The sequence below is a fragment of the Lepus europaeus genome, chromosome 1, assembly GCF_033115175.1.
Source record: "Lepus europaeus isolate LE1 chromosome 1, mLepTim1.pri, whole genome shotgun sequence".
Lineage (NCBI taxonomy): Eukaryota > Metazoa > Chordata > Mammalia > Lagomorpha > Leporidae > Lepus > Lepus europaeus.
The window spans coordinates 10,310,029-10,333,518 of NC_084827.1; the positions used below are offsets into that span (position 1 = coordinate 10,310,029).

The 23,490-nt window shown below is 43.5% G+C and overlaps 1 protein-coding gene across 13 annotated transcripts in view; it reads right to left on the bottom strand.

Moving 5' to 3' along the window:
- The window catches only part of EZH2 (enhancer of zeste 2 polycomb repressive complex 2 subunit), a 74,713-nt gene extending 61,372 nt beyond the window's left edge, over positions 1 to 13,341 (bottom strand). For 11 of the 13 annotated variants that reach the window (XM_062191948.1, XM_062191430.1, XM_062191615.1 and 8 more), the window contains exon 1: positions 12,963 to 12,981. The gene's annotated coding sequence lies outside the window, so the exon portion shown is untranslated. Of the gene's footprint in view, positions 1 to 12,962; positions 13,018 to 13,321 lie in introns of those variants that run through there. The other 2 variants (XM_062191246.1, XM_062191154.1) reach the window with 2 other exon arrangements.
- Between the last annotated feature and the right edge of the window lie 10,149 nt (positions 13,342 to 23,490).

Here is a 23,490-nt window from a genome sequence, read left to right on the forward strand (position 1 = left end):
GATTTCATTGTTCTTTACAAAGCTAGTTTAGTCAGATTCAGCATAGCCCATTATGGCAAAACCTTTCAGTTGCTATTATACCCAAAATGCAGGGACATAATAGAGAAAATAGGTTTATAATCAATAGATGTTTTAAGAATTGATAATTTGATAAAGAATTTGGGAGCAATGGCTACATTATATACTCAATTAAATGCAAGCTAAGGAGAATCACAATCACATGTGACAGTAATGTGAATTTAAGACCACTGTTTCACCAGTTTTCCAGAAAAATAATTCTAAGTGTGCAAACAAAAACCAAATATCTATAATCACAATTTTTGAGCTAAAAAGCATCCTTTAGGCTGGCGCTGTGGCTCAATAGGCTAATCCTCCGCCTTGCGGCACCGGCACACCAGGTTCTAGTCCCGGTCGGGGCACTGGATTCTGTCCCAGTAGCCCCTCTTCCAGGCCAGCTCTCTGCTGTGACCTGGGAGGGCAGTGGAGGATGGCCCAAGTGCTTGGGCCCTGCACCCTACAGGAGACCAGGAGAAGCACCTGGCTCCTGGCTTCGGATCAGCGCAGTGCGCGGGCCACAGCGCGCCGGCCGTGGCAGCCATTGGAGGGTGAACCAATGGCAAAGGAAGACCTTTCTCTCTGTCTCTCTCTCACTGTCCACTCTGCCTGTCAAAAAAAAAAAAAATCCTTAAAAAAAAAAAACCCTAGAGGCAGCAAAAGCCTATTCTTTAAGAGACTTTGGTCTTAGCAGCTTTGAGAACCTGAGCAAGTTACTTTCACCAAGCCTCAATTCTTCATCTGCAAAATGACCTCGTTGGAATATGGTGGATATGAGAAAAAAACAAGCTGTCCAAAAGTTGCTCTATTCACAAAAGGTACTTGCCTTGGCACAGTCTCACCTAGAACCTATCACTCTTTGCATAACATCAAGCTACTGGTGGGAAGTAGCACTTCAAAAATATCTTTTACAACCTTAGCTCTCAAAGGCAGACAAATATTCTCCAAAGAGGCAAAATGATTTAAGGGGAGAAATGAGACAACTCAATAATTCCTCCCTCTATGCCTGTCATCTACAAGTCTAAATTGATTAATTTTTTAAAAATTTATGTACCTGGAAGGCAGAGTTACAGATAGAGGAAGGGAGGAAGATCTTCCATCCACTGATTGACTCCCCAAATAGCTACAACAGCCAGAGTGGGGCAAGGTTGAAGCAAGGAGCGTCATCCTGATTTCGCACATGGGTGTAGGGGCCCAAGTACCTGCCCCACCTTCCGCTGCTTTCCCGGGTGCATTAGCAGGGAGCTGGATCAGAAGTGGAGCAGCTAGGACTTGAACCAGCGCCCCACACAGGATGCCATGCTGCAGATAGCGACTTTACCTGCTACAGCACCAGCCCTAACAAAGTTCATCTTAATAGAAGCTTTTTTAAAAAAAATTTATTTGACAGAGTTAGACAGTGAGAGAGAGAGAGACAGCGAGAAAGGTCTTCTTTCTGTTGGTTCACCCCCCAAATGGCCGCTACGGCCGGAGCTGCACCAATCTGAAGCCAGGAGCCAGGTGCTTCCTCCTGGTCTCCCATAGGGTGCAGGGCCCAAGCACTTGGGCCATCCTCCACTGCCCTCCCGGGTCACAGCAGAGAGCTGGACTGGAAGAGGAGCAGCCGGGACTAGAACCTGGCGCCCATATGGGATGCCGGCACAACAGGTGGAGGATTAACCAAGTAAGCCACAGTGCTGGCCCCCAAAAGAAGCTTTTATAATATTCATAAGGATAGAGTCTAGTTTTCTCCTAACAAATGATGCATGGTATTTACTTTCAAATAATTAAAATGCAAGATTTTTTAACAAACTCAAGAGTAAAATGTTTGCAGCCTATATATATATACACACACACACACACACATATATATATATATATGAAAAGATATTCAACATCACTAATGCCAATCAAAACCACAATGAGATGGCATTTCATACCCACTACGATGGCCACTATCAAAAGAACAGAAAATAGGGACCAGCAAAGACATGGAAAAACTGGATTTTTTTTTTTTTTTAAAGATTCATTTGTTTGTTTGAAATGCAGAGTTACAGAGAGAGAGAGAGAGAGAGAGAGAGAGCAAGACATCCACTAGTTCACTCCCCAAATGGCCACAATGGCCAGGACTGAAACAGGCAGAAACCAGGAGCTTCCTCCAGGTCTCCCACATGTGTGCAGGGGCCCAAGCACTTGGGCCATCCTTCACTGCACTCCCAAGCACATCAGCAGAGAGCTGGATAGGAAGTGGAATGACCACGACTTGAACCAGCGCTCATATGGAATGCCAGCATCGCAGGTGGCAGCTTAACCCATTATACTACAACACTGGCCCCTGGAAATTTTCTGAAGTGTTGGTACAAATATAAAATAGGGCAGTCATTATGGAAAACACTATGCAGGTTCCTCAAAATATTAAAAATAGGACTATATCATGATACCCAAATTTCACTTCTGGGCATATGTTCAAAACAACTGGGGCCACAGTTACGGTACAGTGAATTAAGCCACCGTCTGTGATGCCCAGTGCTCCACTTCTGATGCAGCTCCCTCCTGGGAAAGCATAAGAGGATGACCAAGAACACACTGAAGTCCCTGATAGAGTTCAGGCTCCTGATTTTGGTCTGGTCTAGCCCTGGCTGTTGCAGTTATTTGGAGAGTAAACTGGCAAGCAGAAGATCTCCTTCTCTCTATCTCTTCCTCTCTCTGTCATTTTGCCTCTCAAATAAATTGTCAGAAAAAAAAAAAATCACAAAACACTTCAAAGCAGGAATCTCAGATATTTGTACAGCAACATTCACTGCAGTCTGTTCAAAATAACCATGAGGAAGAAGCAACCCAAATGCCTATCACCAGATGGATTTTTAAAATGTGGTATATACATACAATGGAATAGTAAACAGCCTTAAAAAAAAAAAAAAAGAAATTCTGTCACATGCCGCAACACAGATGAATTTCAAGGACATTATGTTAAGCAAAATAAGCCAATCACAAAAGGGCAAACACCATATGATTCCACTCACATTAAGCATCTCTAAGTAGTCAAAATCTTAGAAACAGAAAAAAGAAAGGTACTTGCCAAGGTCTGTGGGAGGGGAAAGTGAAAATTAGTGATTAGTGAATATAAAATTTCACTTTTGCAAGATAAAAAGAGATCTATCACACAATAATGTGAATATACTTAACACTACTGAACCACACATTTAAAAAACAGTGATGACAATAAATTTAATGTTACAGGTTTTTAACACAATAAAAAAGAAAATATTTGACTTAGGGACTGCACATACATTAGGTACATGGCAAGATTCCATTATTTATTAATATTCATACACCTACAAATAAAATATAATGGAATTTTACAATAGGTTATGACATCAGAAAACATGAAAGTTGCTTTAGTGACTACAACTCTTCCACTGTTAAAAGAAATCCAACTGCATAATTTTCTTAAGATTTTTGGGCTGCTTACAAGTGGTCTTTAAATATCAAAAACCAAGGCACTGGGGTGAGCATTTAGCTTAGCAGTTAAAAGGTCAGTTACTTTGCCTGTGTCCCATATCGAGAGAACCTGGGATTAATAACTGGCTCCAGGGGCCAGCGCTGTGGCACAGGTTAAGCCTCTGCCTTGCAGTGTCAACAGCCCAAAGTGGTGCTGATTGCTCCATGAGTCCCAGCTGCTCCACTTCCAATCCAGCTCCCATGCTAATGTGCATGAGGAAGCAGTGGAAGATGGCCCAAGTACTTGGGCCCCTGAACCCACGTGGAAGAACTGGAAGAAGGCCCTGGGCTCCTGGCTTCAGCCTGGTCCAGACCCTGCCATTGCAGCCATTTGGGAAGTGAACCAGTGGGTGGAAGACCTCTCTTTCTCTCTCCTTCCTTCCCCCTCCTGTAACTTCACCTTTCAAATAAATAGAATAAATCTTTAAAAATAAAATAACTGGCTCCAGCTCCTGACTCTAGCTTCTAGCTAACACAGACACTGGGAGGCAGCAGAAATGACCCAAGTAATAGGGTCCCTGACAACTTGGATTGAGTTCCCAGCCCCAACTCTCAACTCAGCCCAATTCCAACATACTAGGCATGTGGCAGTAAGCCAGTGGATGGGAGTTCACTATCACATAAATAAACAAGCAATAAAATGAATAAAATAATCCTACTGCTATATCTTTTTGACATTTTTTCTATTTACTAGAGACATCTTGATATACTTTGAATAAAATTAGCTCCTATGAATGTACCTAAGGGATGAAAGTATGGTGGTATAAATTTGTGAATTATTTCATGCTCCTCATTCGATTTTTTAAATCATCAGTTTCTCCAGCTTCTGACTTTAGTCAAGTCTACTAAGGATATAAATTAAATTTTTACAATAATCAGTATCATGACAGCAGTTAGCAAAGTGCACTGGATGGTAGGGTACAGCCACACAAAACTCACTTGACAGTTTGGGGTAGGGTAAGTAGAGATACTTAAATATTTATTGAGTTGCTGCTAGATAAAAGGTCTTCCAGGTTTTCAGGGTTCTGACCCAAAACAATGTTACAAATATTTTATTAGTACCTACAATATTCAAAACCCTTTTCTAAGGTGTACTGTACAGATGGTAACAAAAGAACTTAAATGAAGGTGAGGGGCCAGCATTGTGGCACAGCAGATTAAGCCACAGCCTGAAATACTGGTACGCTATATGGGCACAGGTTTGAATCCCAGCTGCTCTTCTAATCCAGTTCCTTGCTAATGGCCTAGGAAAGCAGAAGATGGCCCTTGGATTCCTGTATCCACAAGAAGAGACCTGGCAGAAGCACCTGTCTCCTGACTTCTCCCAGTACAACCCCTGTTGCAGTTATTCGGGGAGTGAACCAGTGGATGGAAGATCTCTCTCTCCCCCTCTCTAATTCTGCCTTTCAAATAAATAAGTCCTTTAAAAAATAAAGACAAGAGGAAGAAAGGAAAACAACTACTATATGTATTTACAGTACTACTTTCTAAGCAGGAGAGAAGCTGTCTAGTATGGATAGTACAGGGGGAGTGTTTTGAGCCACAAGCTAAACAGTATGAGAAGCTAAAATGGTAGGAAAAATATTCCAGAAAGAGGACAAAGCACAGACACAAGAAACATCCTGTGTTCTGGTAAGACCAAATGAGATCAGCAGGGAAAAGGGAAACGTACAAAGACTAAAGACACCTCCTGCTGTTCTATGGACTACCTAGAATGCATTTGAGGGGCTTCTTTCTTGAATCCACAGCCATGGGACAACAGAGCTGAGCAATGACATGATCAACTAAAGTGGTATATGACACCCAAGAGAAGCCCAAAGACTTGCTTTCATTTTTCCTTATTAAAGCAGGAGAATGAAAGTTTATATAATTTGTATAATGAAGAAAAACTAAAAATTAGTATGGGTGCAAACAAAGCATTTAGCAAAAGAACTGGTACTTTGCAGAAATAAAATACATAAAATTAAGTATATATACTTGACTATAATGAAAAGCCATCTGTGTCTATAATAAAATTTACTTGTCAGAATATAGACCAAGCTTGGCAATCTTATCTACATACCACATTATAAGATCAAGTTTATCTTTAATTTAACTTTAGAAATTAACATTAATATTCTCACCTATCCTTTGAAGAAAAAAACTTAAGGTTTAGCTCACTAAAAAATGAAAGGGTCTGAAATATTCAAAAAGTTAAAGAACATAGGCGTATGCGTTTAGGCTAGCAGCTATGACAGCTCATCCCTTATCAGAGTACCTGGGTTCAATTTCCAGCTCTGGCACCTGATTCCAGCTTCTTGCTGATGCACACTCTACAAGGCAGCAGTGATAGCCCAAGTAATTAGGCTCCTGCAACCCACACAAGAGACCCAGATTGAGTTCCTGGCTCCTAGCCGCTGCCCCCCAACAAGGCATTGCAGGCATTCGTGTAGTGAACCAGTAGATAGTTCTCTCTCTCTCTATCTCTCATACTCTAAAAAAAGAATTACTACATATCACTTTAAAAAACTAGTTACCATAGGAGCCAGCATTGGGGCACAGCAGGTTAAGCCAGCACTTGCAATGCTGGTATCACATATCGCAGTGCCAGTTCAAGTCCTGGCTGCTCCACTTCTGATTCAGCTCCCTGATACTATGCTTGGGAAAGCAGCAAAAAGGCCCAAGCACTTGGGTCCCTGCCACCAGTGTGGTAGACCTAGATGGAATTCCAGTCTCCTGACTTCAGTCTGGACCACCCCAACCATTGCAATCATTTGGGGAGTGACCAGTGGATGGAAGATCTGTCTCTCCCTGTCCCTGTTGCTCTTTCAAATAAATAAGTACATCTTTTAAAAAAAAAAAAAAACTCAGTCACAAAAGAATATATATTTTATTATTCCATTTACATGAAATTCTTGAACAGGAAAAATCTGATCAGCAGTAGAGAGGAAATGCTTATAATGGAGCATGAAAGAACTAAGATGATGGCAATGTCATCTATCTTGATAGAGGTGGTGTTACAGGTGTATACAAATGTCAAAACTCTTCAAACTGTATCTTTCAAACATGTGCATTTTACTGTGCATAAATTATACTTCAATAAAGTTGTTTTTAACTAAAAAACACTTTTTAGAAAGCAATTTGACAATGCCTATTAAATCTGAAATGTGCATAATCTTGAAATGGCAACTCTCATTTTAGAATGTTGTCACATAAATGTTCAAAGACTCATAAAGATGTTCACTACTTTTGAGAAAACAGTGTCTTATCAGAGAATTGATATGCTGTATTATGATACATTCATAAACTGCAATATTACACATTCCATTTAAAGTAGGGGAACAAGCTTGTGGCAAAGCAGGTGAGTTGACATGTGCATTCCACACAGGAGTGCAGTTCTGAATCCTGGCTACTCTGCTTCTAGATCCAGCTTCTTGCTAATGTGCCAGAGAAGGCAGAATGGAGCAGGCTTTGTTGCTCAATGGGTTAAGTTGCTCCTTGCAACACCAGCATCCCATTTTCAAGTACTAGTTCAAGTCTTGGCTGCTCCATTTCAGATCTAGCTCCCTGCTAATGTGCCTAGGAAGGCAGTGGAAAACAACCCCAAGTACTTGGTGCCTGGCACCCATGTCAGACAACAAGATAGTTTCGGGCTCCTGGTTTCAGTGAGGGTTAGCCATCTGGAGAATGAACCAGTGGATGGAAGATCTCTTTCTCTCCCTTCCTCTGTCGCTCTGCCTTTCAAATAAATCAATGAGGGGGCACAGGAGCCCAAGCACTTGGGCCATCCTCCACTGCCTTCCCGAGCTACAGCAGAGAGCTGGACTGGAAGAGGAGCAACCGGGACCAGAACCCAGCGCCCATATGGGATGCTGGCGCTGCAAGGCGGAGGACCAACCAAGTGAGCCATGGCACCAGCCCCAATACTTTTAAATGAAACAGATCTTAGACTGATCTTTTAAAAAGGTGTGTTGGAACTCAATAACTTGGTCTTACTGTAATAAGATAAATCTGAAAATAAACTTTCATCTATGAATACAATGGGAAAAGTTAACAAACTATTAAGGTAAGGAATGAGACTACAGGAATCAAGAAAGCCTTCATTTTACAAATGTCTAAATTATTTAGTATTTTAACTGAACACATATTATTTTTATTTTTATTTAATCAACAGACATTTCCAAATAGAAATAGATAAAACATATGTAGCACCACTTTCATTACTTGCAAGTCTTAAGCACATATCTAAACTTGAGAAGTGTTTGGTTCCAATAATGAGAAAGTATACCCTTACCAATACTGGCACAATAAGTAACTAAAAATCATTTATCAAACACTTTGTGCCAAGTATAAATCTAAGGGCTATAACCATCTTATCAGATGTTACCATTATCATCACCAACTTACAAATAGGCAAACCCCTAGATCTGAGGCACAAACTGACAGCTTAAGAATTAGACCTCAATAATGTACCTCCCAAGACCATACACCCTTAAAACTCTATACAATACTTTCCCTCAAATGTATACTATTACAGCTCTAGCTGTGAAAGAAATCTTCAAACACATCTTTTAGTCTGGGGTAGAATATCAGATTGTACCACCCATAAAACTATAATTATCTACTGTTAAATATAATTCTCTGATTGACTTACTCATTCTTCTTGAAGGAAGTCAGTAGATAATATGGAATCAAACAGAATTTAAATGTCGATCATGACAGCAAATCCCCAACTGAATAATCCTGTGCAAATTGTTAACCCCTCTAGACGACAATTTCTTTATCCATAAAGGTTTGCAGAATGTTGCTATGTTCTATATTCTGATAAGATACGCATAAAATTTACCAGTTTCACTTTTTAAGTGTATAATTCAGCAACATTACGTATACTTAAAATATTGCTCAAACACTAGCACCATCCCTCTCTTGAACTTTTTCATCATTCCAGACACTGTGCTCATTGAACAATTAACTCCCCACTCCCCTTCTCCTCAGCCCCTAGTAATCCTTATTCTATTGTCTATAAAACTGCCTATTATATCTATTGCATGTAAATGAAATCACTCAGTTTTTATGACTTCTGTACAAAAGACTTATTTCACTTTGCATGTCTTCAAAGTCCATACATGTTACACAGCATGAATCGGAATTCCATTCCTTTTATGTCTGAATAATATTTCATTATATGTATATACCATATTTTCATTCATTCATCTGTTGATAGAGGTAGAGTGACTTTCATGAAAACTAAAGCAAAAAACAAAAAAAGGAAAACACATCTGGCAAATAGCAGGCACTTTAATTCTTTTTCATTTCATTCTTATCATGCTTTTGTACCAAGTAGTGGTTCAGTGTTGAGATACTACTAGACTTACATATCTATGTTTTCTTTAAAAAAGATTTACTTATTTTACATGAAAGGCAGAGTTAGAGGGAGACAGATCTTCCATCTGCTGGTTCATCCCCCAAATGGCCACAACATCCAGAGCTGGGCTGATCTGAAGCCAGGAGCTTCTTCCACGTCTCCCATGTTGATGCAAGGGCCCAAGAGCTTAGGCCATCTTCCGCTGCTTTCCCAGGTGCATTAGCAGGGAACTGAATCAATGGAGCAGCCAAGACTTGAAATGGCAGCCACATGGGATGCTGGCATCACAGGCAGAGGCTTAACTTGCTACACCACAATGCCGGCCCCATGATATCTGTATCATTTTAAAAGAATGAATAGTGTCCCAATAATGATTCACAATTAGTGTCACTATTTCCTTCAGTTTTAGCTCCAAAATCTACCTCAGGGGTAGGCATTACGCACAGCAGTTAGGACGTCCCTTGGTCTGGCCATCTTTCATATCAGAGTACCTGGGTTTGACTCCCAGCCCTCCTCCTGCTTCTTCCTAATGTACATCCTAGGAGGCACAGAAGATGGCTCAAGTACTTGAGTCCCTACCACTCACACTGAAGACCCAGATTAAGTTCTGGACTCTTGGCTCTGGCCTGGCCCACCCCCAGCTATTTGCAAGCATTTGGGGAGCTCTCCGTCTCTGCCTCTCTGCCTTTCAAATTCTTTTAAACTGGTAATTTTTTAAAAACTTACCTCAAATTATTTCAATAAAGAACTCATTAATTCTAACCAGACATCTTTGAATTAAAAGATGTGCTACCCTCTCTTACCCTCTCCCTTCCTTATATTTTTGTCCAAGGATCATCAACATCAACATAAATCAAATTAAACAGCTACTATATGCTAAACATCCAGATGATTTATCAAGCTTCTCTCTAGTTCCCTGAAACACCAAACATGAATACTAATAATTGTACCTAAAGGACTTCTAATTTTCAATATCATAAATTATAACTAGGAAGAACCTTAAGACTAATTTATCTTGACAATTATTTTTCTTTGTAATCACATTGCTTCTCAGAAATGGAGAAAAAATATTTTCCAAAGTTCTCTATAACACAAATATATCCTGATTGCTTTGCAAGTTCCTCTGTCAAATGATTTCCCTATATTTTCTATATTCTCTTAATTCATTCAATTATTAAAGTCCGTGTTTTCTAGCAACTGCCAACATAAGTGCTAGGTATATATTAAGAAAAATAAGAGAGCCTCTGCCTCCAGGCAGTTAGAGTGCAGTGAAGGAGCCCAATGCATAAACAAGTGATTACAATACAATTTGATACATACTGTAATAACAGTATGAACAAAGACTTCTGAGAACACAAGAGTGCCTGGAAATTGAGGGAGGGGCTCTGGAAGGTAAAGTACATCATCTGAACAGGAACCATTCTCTGAATTTAACAAATTGCTTGTCTCCACTTATGCTCTCATTCAAACTAATGGTTTCACCAATCCATATAGAATTCGTCATCATTTACAAAAACTGTATTCATCAACAATACACGCATAAAGACTTCAAGGATAACTCATATATCATTTCTCAGTGACCCCCAAATTCATTGTATGATCAACCAAGTTGTCAGTTTTTTAAAAGAAGCAGGCCAACTTTCTTACTCATGGCTCATTTAAAGGTTAATAATAAATTAAATTCACATCCCTTGAGAATGCCACCTCAAAGGATAAAAGATATCCTGGAAAAGCTCCAGTGTGACCTAGAGAAATCTGCCTAAAATTTTTAAATGGCCAAAATAGACCATCACTTATATGTACACGTGCAAGCAAAGCCAATATTAAAGTATTTTTGTTTTATCTAACTACACCAAATCAACAAGTACTTTTTATACTGCTACTTAAACTAAGTAATTCTAAATTAAAAGATTCATAACGCTTTCAAAAATAATTTAAAACAAGGTTTAAACCAATTTCTCAGAGAGACTTTTTTAAAAAATATCTATGACAAGTACAGATAGTGATTATCAAATACAGAATACACAAGGGCAAAATTAGAATTTCTTATCCTAAAATACCAAAATTTCTGCCAAAAATCTGCACAACTAGCTCATAACAAAATACCCAAGGTTACTACTATTTTAAATACATAATTGTCAGCAAATAACATGGACGTAAATGTGACTTCATAATGTCAACCCTTAGAGTAGCACCTGGAATGTGTTGCTCAGTGGTGTCCAAAACGCTGCAAAATAGATGTAACACAAAATTTTACACTGCATTTGTCTCCGTGTCTCTAAAACCACAAGTTAGTAGATGCTTATTTGACCTTCAGAAGATAGCCTATGTTTTTCTAACTTCCTTTCTTGGAACATACTCACTTTCTACAAAAGTCAGAATTTAAAAGAGCAATTTTCCCTAAATATTACACTCCCCAACACACCTCCAAAAATGGAGAATAGAATTCTTTATATCTAGAATAGAACAGACTAGAATCCAGTATGCCTAATTTTAAGGGGATTATGTACAGGAAATTAAAATATACCCTAAATGTTTTTTATTTTCTTGCAAATAAAATTAAATAAACCAGTTAAGATTATATACTTGTTCTGCATTCTTCTAAGTGCTTAATAACAAAGAGTAATAGAAAATAAACTCCAAAACCCACGTATTGACAACATTCCACTATTCCAGAATTAGTCATTTTTAAAGATTTAAGTGCTGTGTTATGTGACATTAAAACATCATAAAATTAAACCTAACTTCTTGAAACCTAGAAAGTAAACCTCATAGTAAAACACTTTAAATAAAGATTCTTATTTCCAAATGAATCTAAATTTCACAGATCCTGGGTGAAAAACAAAGGAATTTCAGGTTAACTGTGGGCAGCACACATTCAATTTTTTAAGCAACGAACACTTCTGCATCCAGTCTTTTCAGACTCACCAAAGCTATTGTTCAGGGAAAGCAAGACCAACTAGTAAGAAACTGCTAACCCCAGAGCCTAAACATATATTCGGAATGGGCATTTTATCTGGATCACCTATTTCTACCATCAAATCTTCATTCAACCCCTCGGGATTGGGAAATAACCGCTGACTAAATGACAGTTGACTTCGTTAGCACCTGTCGCCAGTCCCAGATGTACCACACAAGTTAGTCAAAACAGCTTGTAATTTCTTTAAAAAAAAAAAAAAAAAAACGAGTATGATTCTTTAAAAACTGGGAACTCCCTATGCGTTCACCAAGTTTTCCGAAATCTCGCGCTTCGTGCGTCCTCCCAATTCCAAAAAGTAACCCCGCGGCAGAGCTGTGCTGCTGAGTGGAGGGGGTCGCACAAAGAAGCGGGAACTCCACAGGACGCCCTCGGAACGAACAAAACCCGGGGGGCGGACGCCAGCTCCGCGCTGCCCTCAAACTTCACACGCAGCCCGGCCGGGAGGCGCCCCCCGCCCGAGTCTGCGGCGGACGCGGGGTCTCCGCGAGACGTCAGATGCCCAGCGCCTCCGGAGTTCCCACGTCGCGGCCGCTGCCCGGAGCCGGCGCGGGGCGGGACCGAGCCCTGCCCACCCGCGCCCGGGGACCCCCGTGTCATGCCCTGCCCTCACGCCGAGCTCTCCAGAGACACAGTCCGTCCTTTGTCTGAGTGCGGACTCGCGGCTCGGTCCCACCAACTTGTGTCTGTCCCGTCCCACCCGGGCGCTCCCGCGGCCCCGCCACACAAAGGAGACCTGAAGCTCGGGGCGACCACCCGCACCGGGCACCGGAACGCCCCCGGCCCCGGCGCCCCGGCGCGGGCAGCCACGGCGACGGGAACCCCCCCCGCCCCGCGCACGCCGCGGCTCTCCCCTCGCATCTCCGGGGAGGGTCCGCGCTGCCCCACTCGCGGGGTCGCGCGGGCCGGCCCGCCCCTCACACGGCGCCCTCAGAGGGGGTCTCCCCTCACCCCTCCCCCGCGCCCGCGAGAGCGACGGCCGGGGAAGCCCCCGCTCGGACGATACCCGGCACCGGCAAGGAAGCGGCGGGCAGGTCCCCGCGTCGCCGCCGCCCTGGGTCGCACTCCCGGAACCCCGCCGGCCGAGCCGCCGACAGCGCGCGTTACCTTCGTCCCGCGCGCCAACCCGCACCGCTCCCGCGCGCCGCCCCCGCGCGCCGCCGCCGCCGCCGCCGCCGCCGGGGCTCCACTGCCTTCTGTGTCCCACTGGGTGTCGGACGCGACCGGACCGAGCGCCAAACGCGACAGCCCAATCGCCATCGCTTTTATTTGGCCCCCCCAGTCCAATCAAGCGCCGCCCCGATTGGCGGGATGCGAGGCGGGCGCTCGTCCAATCACAGGGCCTGCCGGGCTCGGAGGCGCCGAGCGAGCCCCACGCAGAGCGCGCTCGGGACTCGCGGGCCGGCGGGCGCGCGGGCGGCGCGTGCGCGCGAGCGGCGGGGCCCGGCCTGAGGGACGCGGCTCACTGTGTGGAAGCGCGGCCGCCGCCGCCGCCGTCTCTTTGTTCTTTGGCTGAACGCTCGGCGCCTCTCGCAAAGCGGTGGGCACGGAAGGCGGGGACGGGACAGCTCGAGGGGGGGCCCGGAGGCCGCCGCCGGCAGAAGGCGGGAAGGGTGGGGTGGCGGGAACCGGCTGGAGGGCGGGGCTACGCGCTCGCGGCTCTTGGCGGGAACCGGCGCCGCGGAGTTCCCGGCGGGGGCGGGGCGGGCGGCGAGAGCCAAGTTTGAACCAATTCAAAACTCGGGGGCGGTAACGGTTTTAACTGCCGCGCCGATTTCCCCGCGCGCGGCGCGCGGCGCGGAGCGGGGTCGCGGCGCCGAGTTTACGGGCGGACCCGCCGCGCGGCCTCGGTGCTCGGCTGCCCCGCACGCCCGCCCCCGGGAGAGCCGTCACTTTTACTTCGGTCTGAGGCGGCCGCTTTCCCGCCCGCGCTCGGCTGCGCTGAAGCCGGCACAGCCTGCGGTGCCCACCCATGGAAGCCTGCGACCGAGAGGCCGGACGGCTAGGTCCCCTTTGTCGTGGAGAGCGCCCCTCTCGGACCCTTCCAGGTGATTGTCGTTCCAAGCACGTGCCAGCGTGAAAATGTGTTTATCCAGGCTGCCTGCGGTTCACGTGCCTCACGCTGCGTCTCTGCAGAGTGTTAAAATGAGGGCAGCGTTTTGGGGTGGTTAGAAAGTGATGGGGGGGGGGGTCAACCTGCCTCAGAGGCGTCAGGGATAAACTGCTTAGGGTGCAATCCCTCCTGTGCCTTATCTGGCGACGAAGTTAAAAGTATTCCAAAGTAGGGCAAAATACCCTTGTAAACTGGGATCCCACGTTGGGAGATCAGGCTGGGAATTTTTAAAAGGTCAACTATGAACTGTTGGGTAAAAAGTCTAAAAAAAAAGTTTCATGAATTAATTTTGTGAGTTAGCCCATGATTTTCCCATCTTTCCTAAATCAACATCTAATTTCTCATATATTCTGAACCAATTAAGTGCTGGAAAATATATGACAGGAAGCCAAAAGAGAAAAAAAGCAATCATGTGCCCCCAGTAAAAGCCAAATTACCTTACAAATAAATGTTGGAAAGAGTCCAAAAGTAGATGTTATGCCACTTAAATGTGACTATAAAGTAGTGAACTCTGTTAATGTCACCAGTACATTTCATTTTCCATGTTAAAATGTTCCCATCTAGACTTAACTATTTAAATCTCAAAAATTAACTACTTTTACCTAGATTGCTTATCAAATCACTGATTTTATCTCTCCTTTAATATGTATTAAAACAATGAGAACCTTATTTAAATATTCATTCATTAAATATTTAAATATTTATTTGAAAGCCAGAGTGACAGAGATCTTCCATCTGCTGGTTCACTCCCCAAATGGCTGCAACAGCCAGGTCTGGGCCAGATAGAAGCCAAGAGCCAGGATCTCCATCCTGGTCTTTCATGGGGTAACAGGGGCCTAACACTCAGCCATCCTCTGCTACATTCCCAGTCACATCAGCAGGAAGCTAGATCTGAAAAGGAACAGCCAGGACTCAAATCGGCACTCCAGCATTGGATGCGGTTGTCACAGGCTGTGGTTTCACCAGCCATACCATGACACCAGCCCCACATGGGAGCTTTTTTTTTTTTTTCAGAGGAAAAAAAAAGGGATTATCAGAAAGCAAATCGAAGGAATATATAAATGAATGCAACAAAGAGTAAAATGTCATATGAGTTGTTAAGGCATTTAGAATCAAGGAATGATGTTGAATCAGGATGTTCCCAAAAAAATCTCTAAAGAGGAAATTTTAACTAGCTCCTGCAAAAGCACAAGATCTAGCATGGTGGGACAGTGAGGACTCTTGAGGTGCACAAGAACATAGACTCTGAAAGTACAGAGCTGACAGTACACCTTGGGAAAAAGAACAGAGGGAGCTAAATGGCACTGAATATTTTGAAAATGAGTTGATGATGTATATGTAGGTATAAATATAGGGGTGCTCCAAAAAACTTATAGGAGGGCTGGCACTGTAGCACAACAGGTTAAGCCACTGGATTGCAGTGCAGGCATCCCATATGAGTGCCAGTTGCTCCACTTCTAATTGAGCTTCCTGCTAATGTGCCTGGGAAAGCAACAAAAGATAGCCTCACTTCTTGGGCCCCTGCACCCACGTGGGAGACCATGAGGAAGCTTCTGACTCCTGGCTTCGGCCTGGCTCAACCCCGGCTGTTGTGGCCATTTGGGAGTGAAACAGTGGATGGAAGCTCGATCTCTCTGTCTCTCTGTCTCTTTCTAACTCTGCCATTCAAATAAGTAAATAAATCTTTAAATTAAAAAAAAAAGAAAGAAAGAAAATTAAAGGGGCCTGCACTGTGTTGCAGTGGGTTAAACCCTCGTCCTGCAGCACCGGCATCCTGTAGGGATATCAGTTCAATTCCCAGGGGCTCCACTTCCAACCCAGCTCCCTGCTAATGTGCCTGGGAAAGCAGCCCAAGTCCTTGGCCCCCCACACCCACATGGGAGACCCAGAAGAAGCTTCTGGTTCCTGATTTTGGATCAGCTCAGCTCCAGCCATTGCAGCCATTTGGGGAGTGAATCAGCGGATGGAAGATCTTGCTCTGTAAACTGCCTTTCAAATAAATAAATCTTTTTTAAAAATGGATGGAAATGCCCGGCGCCGCGGCTCAATAGGTTAATCCTCCGCCTTGTGGCGCCAGCACACCAGGTTCTAGTCCCAGTCAGGGCGCCGGATTCTGTCCCGGTTGCCCCTCTTCCAGGCCAGCTCTCTGCTGTAGCCCGGGAGTACAGTGGAGGATGGCCCAAGTCCTTGGGCCCTGCACCCACATGGGAGACCAGGAGAAGCACCTGACTCCCGGCTTCAGATCAGCGCTGTGCGCCAGCCGCAGCGCACCAGCCACAGCAGCCATTGGAGGGTGAACCAACGGTAAAGGAAGACCTTTCTCTCTGTCTCTCTCTCTCTCTCTCTCTCACTGTCCACTCTGCCTGTAAAAAAAAAATAAAAAATAAAAGGGATGGAAAATAGAATTAAGTATTTTTGGTTAAGAAATCTTGAAATACATGGACAGTTTTTTTTCATAATACACATTCCATGACATTTTTGAAGGCTTCTGCCATGTAATACAAAGGCTAAGTTGGAACATCAAGGAGATAGACCAGTGAATCATGATACTAAGTTCAGCGATGACATTGCCCAGTTAAGCAACATAATGTAGGTCACAGTGGGGACAGGAGAAAGATAATTTAAAACATTGCAAAAGGACTTCATTGTATCTTGGAGAGCATATTTTGCGGCTATTTTAATATGTTGACAAATAGAGGAAAGTTAGATGTGAGAAGAAATACTTTGTTTTTCTTATAAAGATTTATCTGAAGATTTCCATCCTAGGAGATCAAGAAAATATACAGGCCTTTTGTATGAATCTTTGTGATCATTTCAATAGGATTATGTGTTTAATGAATACTGACCATGTGTGAGTGTGTGTGTGTCTGAATGCTGGTTACCAAAGGGACCTAGATGAAGCAGAAAGCCATGCTACACACAAAGATTGATGTGAGATGTGAAAGTCACAAAGTATTTTTGTTTAAAAATACTCAGAATACAGTTAAGACACTATTGGTAAGTCATTCTGTTCTCTGTTAAAGAGTCGCTACTAAATTATGGGATGAAACCAGAAGTGGAAAGTTAAAACTCTGAAGTCAGGAAGTAATTCTTCTTCATTATTCACTGCTGCACCCCTAGGGCTTGGCACTGCTGGTGCCCATTATACCTTCGAGGTTTTCCTGGGATCCAGCACTTTCATCTTGCTGAAGATAACTTTTGGGGAGAAGCAGGATAAGGTTAAATGCAAAGTTCAGGCTGTTAGCATCACTGAATTTCCTTTTACATCCCTTCACTATAAAGTTCTATAAAGAACTTTTCAATCCCATGAATGGGGTTTACTTCCCACACTTTTCATTTATTCACTCAGTATTCAACAATGATCCAGGTGCTAGGAATACAATGGGAGCAAAACAGAAACCTCTGCCTCATGGACCTCGTTCTGTTACAGAAGAATTTCCATGTGAACAAGGCAATGAGCAAAGCAAGATTTATTTAAGTCAGAAACCTGCCAGGAGGGAGACTCCAAGAAAGGAAGACAGGAGAAACTGGTGGAAATGGAGTCTTTCACATAATTTCAGGGGAGAATCACAATCAAAGGGCAGGGAACAAAACCCATCAGAGGAGCCAGAACTGTAATCCTGTCTAGCCTGCTCATGATAAAACTAGAAACTTGGAAGGGTTGCATTGACAGTCTTGTCTTGGTAAAGGCAGCTTTTCAAGGGAGGCATGCAGTGGGATCCCGCACTTTCATCTTGCTGAAGATAACTTTTGGGGAGAAGAAAGCATTTGGCACACTCGTGAAGGGACTCCCCTTTCCTCATTCCAACCCAGGACTAACTCAACTGCCTATTAGCCCATCTGACTGTCACAATTCTAGTACAGAGAAGCAAATAAAATATGCAGCACATGATATAGTGATAGAGAAAAACATGGAAGGAGGGAAGTATTAGGTGAAAATTCTGTAATTTAAAAATAGGAAATTTCTCATTGCAAAGGTGGTATTTGAAGGAAAAGCTGAAAGAGGTGAGGGTGCACTTCCAGAAAGAAGAGATATTCTATGTCTCCAGAGTGGAGAGTGCCTGGGCCTGAAGTGGGAGGTTGGCTGGTGTGCTATATGACAGAATCGGAGGCAAACAAGGAAAGGATGTCAAAGAGTTGAGGGGGCACAAATAGATCTTTTAGGGCCTCGTGGGCCATGGTTAGGACTTCATTGAGAGGATTTTGAGCAGAAAGGTGATTTGTTCACTTAAGATCATTCTAGCTACTGTACTGAGAGAAACCTGAAGCAGAACAGGGACCAAATCAAGAGAGCAGGGTGCTGAGCCTATTGTAGAAACTCAAGCAATAAATGATTGTGGCCAAGACCAAAGTGGGAACTATAAGCTGGTAGGAAGTAGACTTTCAAAGTCTGGGCAATAGGATTTGCTGACAGAACTAGATATGTGGTGCAATACGGTGAGATTGATGTAAGTGCAAACTGCAGAAGCAAAAGATGGGATGGAGGTTTGGAGGTGAATATAGTTTGAGACAAAGTTTGAGATGCATAGTTTCAACCAAGTAGAAATGTCAAATATGTGGTCATTATTGAAAGTAAACTTTCCCCTATTAGTTTAGGTTCCAGTGGTTGAAAACCTGTAAATTTATGACAGAGTAACCAAAAAAAAAAAAAGTTTATTATGTTTGTGGTTGCACTCTTGTGACAACACCTCCCAAAAAGGAGAAAAGGTTTCTGTAGCAGCTTAATAAAAGAGGTGCTTTAAGTCCCCAAGGAAACTGGTTTATATAATCTGGGGGGAGAGGGTAAATGTCTTTGTGCTCAAGGTCAGCTAAGACTTCTCTGGGGTTGAGGGGGGCACTTGTGGGAACTCGCTATCCTAAAGATGTAATTTAGTCACACAAAGGAAGTTCAGATAAGATTTCTACATGTTTTTACTTTTAAGTAATCTTTGGCCTTATGCAAGTCCAGAGTTGTGGAGAGTTGTGACTAGAAACATCACTTTGGGATCATCAGCATATAAATGCTGTCTAAAACCAAGGGAGTAAATTTAAATAGATAAGAGTTCAGGGTTCTCCAACAGGAAAAGGTTGTGGAGATGAGGAGAAACCAGTGAAGACAGAAAGGAAGCATCAGTGAAATGAGAGGCAGGTAACAAAATACCGTCTCCTGGAAGCTGAGAAAAGAAAGTAATTCAAAGCAGAGACAGTAACCAGTTTCATAGCATGCCACTAACAGGTGGAGTAGGATGTCTGAGACTTGACTCTTGCGTGGATTTAGCAATATGGAGGCCATTGATGACCTTGATAAGACTGGTCTCAGTGCACTGACAGGGATAAAAACCAGGTTAGACTGGATTCCAAAGTTAATTTGAGAGGAAAATCGGAGGCAGCAATTGTAGACAATTTTCTCAAGACTTTTGCTGAGAATGAAAGGAAAGAAAATACAGCTGCAGGAATAAATGGGATCCAGAGAAAGAAGATCTTTTTAAAATCATAACCATGTTAGTATATGATGAAGATCAAAGGAAATAGGAAAATTGGTGATTCAGGAAAAGAATATTCCTTGAGCAACATCCTTAAGTATGTCAGAAGAGGTGGACTCCAAATCTTGGACAGGAAGCCAAGGAGATGGGTCCCAATGAATGAGTAAAGGATTTGGCCTTTGCTGGAAAAGAAGAGAAGATAGAATATATGGGCACAAATGCAGAAACATGTATGGCTTTGGTCGAAGATCATATCTGATTGCAACAGATACACATTGGTAACCATCTAAGTGTAGGTAGTGTTGGAACGAATATGCAGAGTTAAGGTGAAAAGCTGTTTAGACCATTATGTTGTGTCATTACATTTATGACAGACCTCCTCCCACTTTGGCCTTAAAATAATTGTTCAGTCCCAACAGAAATAGAAAATGGATGAATTGGGGCTGGCGCTGTGGCACAGTGGGTTAAATCCCTGGCCTGAAGCGCCGGCATCCCATGTGGGCACCAGTTTGAGACCTGGCTTCTCCACTTCCAATCCAGCTCTCTGCTATGGCCTGGGAAAGCAGTGGAGGATGGCCCAAGTCCTTGGGACTCTGCACCTGCGTGGGAGACCCAGAAGAAACTCCTGGCTCCTGGCTTTGGATCGGCACAGCTCTGGCCATTGTGGCCATTTGGGGAGTGAACCAGCAGAAGGAAGACCTCTCTCTGCCTCTCCTCTCTCTGTGTAATTGACTTTCAAATAAATAAATAAATAAATCTTTTAAAAATGGATGAATTTAGTTTTAGGCATATTGGATACAACACAAAAGTAGAAATTCTAGAGCTATTTGGAGAACAAATGGAGAGTCATATGATACAGTGTGGTTAAAAGATTTGAGATCACCAGAGTAGTATCAATTAAAGGTCTGAGAAGGAATGATCCCTTATAACACATAAGAGTGGTGTTATATCACAGACTGGAAAACACATTAGGCTGGTCCAGGAAAATATGTGGCATGCAAAGAAAATTTAATAAAAGAATATTTAAAAATAATTTGATTGTGACTTCTGATTTTTATAAATTCATTTTATCCATTTGAAAGACACAGAGAGCTCTCCCATCCACTGGTTCATCTCCAAACGCCCTCAATATCCAGGGGTTGGCCATGCCAAAGCCAGGAACCAGGGACTCATCCAGGTCTCCCAGGTGGATGGCAGGGACCACTTGGGCCATCACCTTCTGCCTTCGAGGTTACATTAGCAGGAAGGTGGAACTGGACGCAGAACCAAGGACTCAAACCTAGGCACTCTGATATGAGGTATGGGTATCCCAAGCAGAGTCTTAAGTGCAGAACCAAACACTCATCACAGGCTGATCCTTTTCAGAATCATATTGAGATAGTCATCTCCAGAAAGCCAAAGGAACATGTGTTAAACATCCTCTAAAATGCTCCCAAATATAATCACCTCCTTGGTTTTTTAGATTTATTTTATTCATTTGAAAGGCATAGTTACAGAGAGAGGGAGAGAGATAAAGAGAGTCTTAAATCCACTGGCTCACTCCCCAAAAGGACCAGGCTGAAGCCAGGAGCCAGGAGCTTCTCCCAGATCTCCCACATGGGTGCAGGGGCCCAAGCACTTGGGCCATCCTCCTCACCCCACTCCTTTCCCAGGAGCATTAGCAGGGAGCTGGATCAGAAGTGAAGCAGCAAGGACTCACCAGCACCCATGTGGGTTGCTAGTGTTGCAGGCACCAGCTTAACCAACTATACCACACTGGCCCCCAATATTGCCACCTCTTGGTACTCATACCATTGTGTAATTCTCTCCCTTGAGTGTGGGCTAGACTTTTCACAATCCTCTAATATGGCCACAAAATAAATAGGATATCATTTTGGGAAATTATGTTACAAAAAGGCTGTAACCAGGGCCAGGGCTGTGGCTTATAGGCTATGCCTCCACATGCAGTGCCAGCATCCTATAAGGGTACCAGTTCATGTCCTGGCTATTCCTCTTCTGGTCCAGCTCTGTGCTAATACCCTAGGAAAGTAGTGGAAGGAGGCCCAAGTGTTTGATGCCTTCAACCCATGTGGGAGACATGGAAGAAGCTTTTGGCTCCTGGCTTTAGTTGCAGCCATTTGGGGAGTGAACCAGTAGATGGAAGACCTTTGTCTCTTCCTCTCTGTCTGTATTCCTCTCTCTCAAATAAATAAAATCTTTAAAAAAATAAAAAATAAAAAGAGTAACCTTCCCCTACCCCTCTCCCCCTATCTCATTCCTTACTATGGAATAAAAATTCAGCTTTGTCTTAAACTTCACCACCCCATTTTACTGTTCACTTTCCCACTAAGCTGAACAAGATGTTACCATCTTTTAAGAGTGTTAAGAGCCGCTATTTAATGCTATAATTAGTAATCCAATGGTAGTTTTTTCACTTGATGTTGCTATATGGGCAAAATGTTGAAATCTTTACCTAGTATATACTAAATTGATCTTCTGTATACAAAGAGAATTGAAAATGAATCTTTACATGAATGGAAGGGGAAAGGGAGCGGGAGGGGGGAGGGTTGCGGGCGGGAGGGAAGTTATGGGAGGGGGGAAGCCATTGTAACCCATAAGCTATACTTTGGAAATTTATATTCATTAAATAAATAAAAGTTTAATAAAAAAAAAAAAAAAAAAAGAGCCGGCGCCGTGGCTTAACAGGCTAATCCTCCGCCTTGCAGCGCCGGCACACTGGGGTCTAGTCCCGGTCGGGGCGCTGGATTCTATCCCGGTTACCCCTTTTCCAGGCCAGCTCTCTGCTATGGCCCAGGAAGGCAGTGGAGGATGGCCCAAGTCCTTGGACCCTGCACCCCATGGGAGACCAGGAGAAGCACCTGGCTCCTGGCTTCGGATCAGTACAAAGCGCCTGCCGCAGCGGCCATTGGAGGGTGAACCAACGGCAAAAAGGAAGACCTTTCTCGCTGTCTCTCTCTCACTATCCACTCTGCCTGTCAAAAAAAAAAAGTGTTAAGAAAGAAATTAGGGGCCGGCACCGTGGCTCACTTGGTTGATCCTCCGCTTGTGGCACCGGCATCCCATATGGGCGCCGGTTCTAGTCCCAGTTGCTCCTCTTCCAGTCCAGCTCTCTGCTGTGGCCCAGGAGGGCAGTGGAGGATGGCCCAAGTGCTTGGCCCCCTGCACCCACATGGGAGACCAGGAAGAAGCACCTGGCGCCTGGCTTCGGATCGGTGTAGTGCCGGCTGTGGCGGCCATTTGGGGAGTGAACCAACAGAAGGAAGACTTTTCTCTACATATGTCTCTCTCTCACTGTCTATAACTCTACCTGTCAAATAAATTAAAAAAAAAAAAGAAATTTGATCAAAACAAGCGAAGACTGAAATATATTTAAACATTTAGACAATCTAGAAACTACCTGACAGTTTTAAAGGAATTCAATATGAAACTGAGGGGTACTTAGCCAGAATATGGTTATAAACCCCTGGGCAGAATGACATTTTCCAAATTCAACCCCTGTTTTATCAAGGACCGCTGAGGATTTGGGGAAGTGGAGAACTGAAGAACCTTACCATTATTCTGGCATATAACAATAAAGAGTATCAACAAATAAAAAATTGTATAAAAACATGGTTTTAGCAAGGGACATGAGTTGTAAGCAAAACTGGCCACAATTGTGTACATATAGTCTAAAAATAATCTTCAGTCAATACATTAGAATTAATGACTAAAGTTAGCAAAATCACTAGATTCAAAGCTTATTTACAAGATCAATTTCTATATACCAGTAATGAAGAGAAAAGCAGTCACCTGCAGTGCCGGATCCCATATGGGCACCGGTTGCTCCACTTCCAGTCCAGCTCTCCACTATGGCCTGGGAAAGCAGCAGAAGATGGCCTAAGTCCTTGGGCCCCTGCAGCCTCGTGGGAGATCCAGAGGAAGCTCCTGGCTCCTGGCTTCATATCAGTGCAGCTCTAGCCATTACAGCCATTTGGGGAGTGAACCAGTGGATGGAAGACCTCTCTCTCTCTACCTTTGCCTCTCTGTGACTCTGCCTTTCAAATAAATAAATAAATATTTT